The 6,387-nt window shown below is 33.9% G+C and overlaps 1 long non-coding RNA gene and 1 other non-coding gene across 2 annotated transcripts; one reads left to right on the top strand and one right to left on the bottom strand.

The window, feature by feature from the left end:
- LOC109232176 lies at positions 1,205 to 5,282 on the top strand. Its single transcript, XR_002068910.1, has 2 exons — positions 1,205 to 1,437; positions 4,900 to 5,282. It is a non-coding gene; the product is annotated as an uncharacterized LOC109232176 (long non-coding RNA).
- On the bottom strand, positions 2,268 to 2,354 carry TRNAS-GGA. The gene has a single exon. It is a non-coding gene; the product is annotated as a tRNA-Ser (tRNA).

Here is a 6,387-nt window from a genome sequence, read left to right as displayed (position 1 = left end):
TTGTCGTCTTCGACAGGGATCATGTAAAAATCTTCTCTTCTCTTTTCCAGAAATGCTACAGTTAGCAGACATACAACATAATTGAATATTGAGTTTGGCATTAATGAAGGACACGTCCAGAACCAAAGGCCAACCATTTGCATTACATGCGCGCGGACATTATCACCTCCCAATCATAGATGGTCACCATTATTCAATTCATTCTGGTGGGGGCAAAATGTTGAATGAAATGCAGATAAAATATTCTTTAAACAAAAATTCTTGAGAAAACCCTAATACATTATCTTAAGTAGGGGTGTTCAAATGCAGTCTCTTTGATGGTCCTAGATTAAAGTCTAGAGCTATGAACTAACCATCACAAATCATTGGTGATATTCATAATTCCCATACTTCGGTATGACTTCCGGTGTATTTGCTTATTTCCTATTAAGTCTAACTAAATTTTGTGTTAAAATACACAACAATGAAAATATATATTAGTGCTAATTTCTGAAGTAAGCATTATGAGGCTACTACAACTTGTCTTTCATGTATTGCGTTTTCTAGGATTAAATTAGAATCCATCTGTGTCTTTAAGACTCTAACGGTGATGTATAGGCGTTAACAGTGGGCATATGTTAAGCGTTAATAGTAGGCATTAATGTAGTCTACTTTGGAATGTAATGCACGCAATATAGATTAATGCACGCAGTATAGATTGAATTAGGCCGATAAACCGCCCGATAACCTCCCGATAAGAGCTAAACTGATACCAATCTGCCTGATATCTTATCGGGTGGCTAGCGAATTAATATATTTAAAAGCCGATAACCGATAAGCCAAACTTTTAAGAGTAAATAACCGCTCAATCCGCCCGATAAGCAGCCCTAATCTCAAGGTTATCGGGCTGGGTGAGAGCAGCCAAAATTACATGGGTTCAAAGAGTAACTTATAGGCAAAATGGCCTCGTGACCACTTAAACTTGTACTAGTTTGCTAACCCGGTATATAAACTTACACTTTTCCCATTAAATACTCCAACTTAATGAAATAAATACGAATGAACTACTTTGACTATTGACTGTGCTTATGTGACAGTGACATAAGTGATGTGGACTGAATGCGTACCAATCATACAAAAAATATGTGTGAAAATAATATTTTGATTAAAAAAATAATAAAATCAAAAGGAGAAAAACCAAAAATTGAAAACGAAAAAGAAAAAAGAGGAAGTCGATGTAGGTGACAGGTCGCTCTTTTCCCCCTTCTATAATCCAAGTCCAGTGTTCTCAAAGAAATCTCCGGCAATGAATGTCAGCTAATTCTACTTGCCAGAGGTCATTTAAACGGCCATTCAATCCGTCTTCTCCGGCGAAGCACATCCATTCCCTGTTAGCCGGCGATACGACACCGTGAAACGTGATTTTCCGACGGATTTCAGTTGTTTTTCAACCAAAAGGTAAGCTGATAAAAGCATATTCTGTTTCACTACTAAATTCATCTCCTCCTTCACTGCTAAACCAACCACTATTTAATGAATAACTTTTCAGAACCTTTGTACTCTCTAATGGGTCTATGGGTTTTAGACTTTTGGAAACTTTCAAATTATTCTTGTTTAATTTGGGTTCTTGAGATTTGATGGAAGAATAGGTTCTTGATGAATCTCCAAGAACATGATTATGGAGATTATGGAGAACTCAGGGATGCCGACCATTTTAGATTTGGGGTTCGGTCGGAAATTCTTTTACCGATTGTTTGTTGGGGGGGTGGGTGGGTTTAGTGGAGAAGAAAAATAAAAATTATAATAAAAGTTTGATAAATAAATTTAAAAAATGGACCCATAAATAACACATGTCAAGCAATAAATAGTATAACATATGATATGTTGTACACATCAGTGCAATTAGCATACACGCTCTATTGGATGTGTTTATTTGTATCCATTCTCGTTAGACTTAAACCTCAGACTGAAACCGGGGGTTCGGAAAATTTTCTTCCCTTTAGGCGAAGTAAATTAACCTAAGGTTAAGTAAGATAAATCTGAGTTTGATCTGGATTTCCCCCATTTTTGTATCATAGACCAAGGATCTATTTTCATTCCTTGTCTACTCTTTTCTTTCCAGTATTTTGATTATGATTATTTTTTAGTATTCTATTTTACGCGTCACAGCAATTAGGAATTGAGAATCTATATCTTTAGATCAAAGAAGGGTCTAGCTGTTGGAATAATGGTATCCATTGCTATTTGAGCCCTTGTTGTTAGTAAAATTGGTGAATTAAGCGAAGGTACGGAAAGAGAGGGATTCGAACCCTCGGTAAACAAAAGCCTACATAGCAGTTCCAATGCTACGCCTTCAACCACTCGGCCATCTCTCCTACATAACGATTATGACCCAAAAACCGAGTGAATAGCGAGTCAGTCATAATCCATATTCCATTATTGGATAGGTACGACCAATCCATTTTAACTGAAAATTTTTCATCAAAGTCAAAGCAAAGAACGAGTTTTTCTTTCCTTCGAGGCTCCGGGATAAAGATACAATTTTGCGTAAAAATTGTGAAAAAAAATTCGATTCATGTTTGCAAAAACAACGTTCCCTTCTTTTTCTGATATTTTTATAACGGATTAATTCAATGAATTAGAACGAATCACCTGATTGATGGTCTATATCTTTTAGACTATAGTTAATGGATACTCTTAAATCATAATTCTAATTATATAGACTATGATTCCATACCAGAAAAATTTTCAAATTCCTTTTCGGTTTTGGAGTTCTCAACAACAAACACCTACCCCTCTATTAGAATAGACATTCATAAAAAAATTTTAGATTTGATTGTATAGTGTATACCCGTTATGTACACAAAATTGGCAGTTATTCTATTTTCATCATAGAATGATTATTCGGTCTTTTTTCTTCTTTGTAATTTGTATCATGATTCAATCAAAATTTCTCGAGTTCTTCGAATTTGTAACTTCACCGAAATCGGAATAGTTCCTATACTACTACATTAGTATGAAATCGAATCGCCTTGAAATATTTCTTATTTCTTATCGATTCCTGTCAAAAAGGAACAATTGGAATAGAGGATTCATATCTTTTGTTTTTTTCTTTAAAAAAAATAAGTTTTTATGTTATTTCGTACTATACAATTCTTTTCTTTGTGGGATCTTTTTCCCATGAGAGGTAATGAGAAGAATTCTAGAATGGATTGCTACCTATGCCTAGATCACGGATAAATGGAAATTTTATTGATAAGACCTTTTCAATTGTAGCCAATATCTTATTACGAGTAATTCCGACAACTTCAGGAGAAAAAGAGGCATTTACCTATTACAGAGATGGTGCGATTTGATTCTTTTTTTTTTTATTTCATATTTATTCATTTCTCTCAGTCTTACGAGGAGAAAAACACGTGATTCGAGAAAATTTTTGAAAAAAAAATCTACGCTTTTTGAAGGTGAAGTTTGGAAATAGAACAATTCCTTCTGTCGTGTATCCTCGATTAATGCAACCCCAGATGCTATGTTTCGATTCTCGATTCTAGTATTAAGCGAAAGGTTACGCCTAGAGGTTCTGTATTACGGGTCAATCCTACTCTACTAGCGCTAATAGGCAGCATAGGGGAAGAAGCACTACACCTGGGAATCAACAACACGAAAACTTTGTTCTAAGTCAGCCCTTCCCTTAGCGGGCTTGGGACTAAAAGAATGGTTGGGACAACAAACATCCATCTCGTTCGTCCTTTGGATACCCGTATAACCATCGAAGGCTATTGAAGTGACTAATTCCTGGAAATTAGGAGGCGTTAAAAACAAAGAAATTGTTGGAGTTATCTTATCATTTCTATCTAGTCCCAATAGGCTTGATGTTAAGAAAGAATCTCTTGCAGGAAGGTTGGCTAGAGATTTCTTGTAAAAACACTAGCCCTGCTGAGTTCATAATGAGAATATTTTCATCGTTGAATCTTTTTTGATTCTATGTATTATTCTCATTATGCACATAAGGGAGGAGCCGTATGAGGTGAAAATCTCACGTACGGTTCTGGAACAGAGATTCTTTCAATTGAATGACGACCGTAACGGGTGTCGGCTCAATCCGAAGGAAATTACGCGGAAGCTTTGCAGAATTATTATGAAGCTATGTGACTAGAAATTGATCCCTATGATCGAAGTTATATACTCTATAATATAGGGCTTATCCACACAAGTAATGGAGAACATACGAAAGCTTTAGAATATTATTTTCGAGCACTAGAACGAAACCCATTCTTACCACAAGCTTTTAATAATATGGTCGTGATCTGTTATTATGTGCAACTATCTCCACTATAGAAAGAAAAAAAAAAAAAATCTAGTAAAGTAACTACTAGAACCAAATAGGCTTTCTACATATGCATCGTTTAAACCAACGATTTTTATCAGTTGTAGCAAAGAAAGAAACTTCATAGAAGTCAAAATAGGAAAAAATAAAAATGCCTAGCAACTTTTTTCTATGGATATAAGGCTTTAATTGATAGAGATAGAGGAAGTACCGTAAAGATCAATTAGCGAGGTTTTGGGCCGATACAATAATAGCTGCGTACTTATATCATGATGGAAGAAATACTTATCTAAGAAATTCTTGGTAATCAGTATTCGGAAGAAAGATAGTATGAATTCTATTTATTCTAACTCTCTTTTTCAAATTTTCTAGCGAAGTTTTGTTTATGATTGAAGGTGAAAACTTTTTTTTGATAGTTCCTCGATATGGTCCATTTAACAAAGGATCATACATTTTAGGCACGTATTCTTTTTTAGTATCATCATTACACAATCTAGTCTTTGTTTCGAGTATATCGAGAGAAAAAGATTCCTTGTCTAGAACTTCTAGTCGATTTAAAAATTCCTTAATCAGATTATTACTTTTTTCTTTGTTAGTAGAAATCCACTGATTGTCCAGTTCATTGGGGAGCGTTTTTTGGAGTGACAATAGAGGTATCCTTCTTTTTATCATTTTCCAAAAAGTTGATAAACTTGGCGGGTATGTAAAAGATATTCTTTGTTTTCCATCACTTTTACATATGTCAAAAAAATATTGTGACATTTCCGTTCTTACGTCCTGTTCAAATCGATTATTCTTTATGTAGCAAAATGGTCGATTCCATGGATTATAATCGAAAAGAAGACTCACAAGAGGTTGTTGAACCCAGAAGAGGTCTTTATTTTCATTTTTTTTATCAAACAGTTGCAATTTAAAAATTTGTGGGTTGCCCGTGTTATTATTATTCAAATAAGAATCCTCATAATCATAAATTGGACTATTACTAGTATTAATATTGTTATAGCCTGTCTCTGTAAGGTGAGAGTGGAATTTATCCTTTATTTTGTCCTTTCCATTCACTCGGATTTCTTCCGTTTCGTCGATTTTGTCCGGATCCCACCTTTCTTCCGAAAAAAGGGAAGGAGAAGGATAAGAGTGTTTAAATGAAAAAAGTGTAAGTTTATGTACCGAGTTGACAAACTAGTATAAGTTTAAGTGACCATGAGGCCATTTTGCCTAACATATATAAGTGAAGTTTTCAGTGTAAAAGTGAAAGTAGCTCAAAATTACTGTAGATTGCACGTTTAAATTTTAAATGTGTACATATGTGTATATACAAGGGTCTAGGGGTGTTCAAAACCGATCCGAAACCAAAAACCGATCCGAACCGAAGCTTAATGGCTTACTGGTAACGGCTTAACGGACGTGGAACGGATTGAATTTTTTTTATTAACGGCTTATCGGTTTGGGGGCGGATTATTCAATTTTTTTAACGGATAATTCGTTAACCCGTTAAGAATAAAAATATATATAAAATTTATTTTTATTTATATATATTAAATATAAAAAAATTAAAACCCTTGAAAATGATTAACAAAAACAAAAGGCATGTTCTGTTCTGTCTCTAAATAAAGTAACAAACCCGTCTGGATTGGTTACGAAGTTTGTCACTGCTTATAAAAAAAATCGATATATTATATCAACGAATGATCGCGGATCAGACCATCTGTACAGATATATAGCTTGTTTGTCTAAGCATCTAAAATTAGCTTATTTTAAAAAATATTTTAAAAAAAGTACTTTTAATAAGAAGCAATTTGCGTTTGATTAATCAATTTGAAAATACTTTTTAGCAGCAATTAGTATTTGGCCAAACTTTAAAAAGGGCTTCTAAATGTATTTTCTCAAAAGTATTTTTCAGAAAAGTACTTCTGCGAAGAAGCTATATTTTCACTTCTCAAAAATAACTTCTGCTTCTATTCAAAAGTATTTTTTTTCTTCTAGTTTGTCAAACACCTTAGCTTTGGAAAAAAAATACTTTTAGCGACAAAAAAATAAGAAAAAAAAAACTTGAGGAAATAGGCTAATAGTATGTGACAAAAAAT

The sequence above is a fragment of the Nicotiana attenuata genome, chromosome 9 (assembly GCF_001879085.1).
Source record: "Nicotiana attenuata strain UT chromosome 9, NIATTr2, whole genome shotgun sequence".
NCBI lineage: Eukaryota > Viridiplantae > Streptophyta > Magnoliopsida > Solanales > Solanaceae > Nicotiana > Nicotiana attenuata.
Note: the sequence above shows the minus strand (reverse complement) of the source record. Positions and strands in the feature narration are given on the sequence as shown.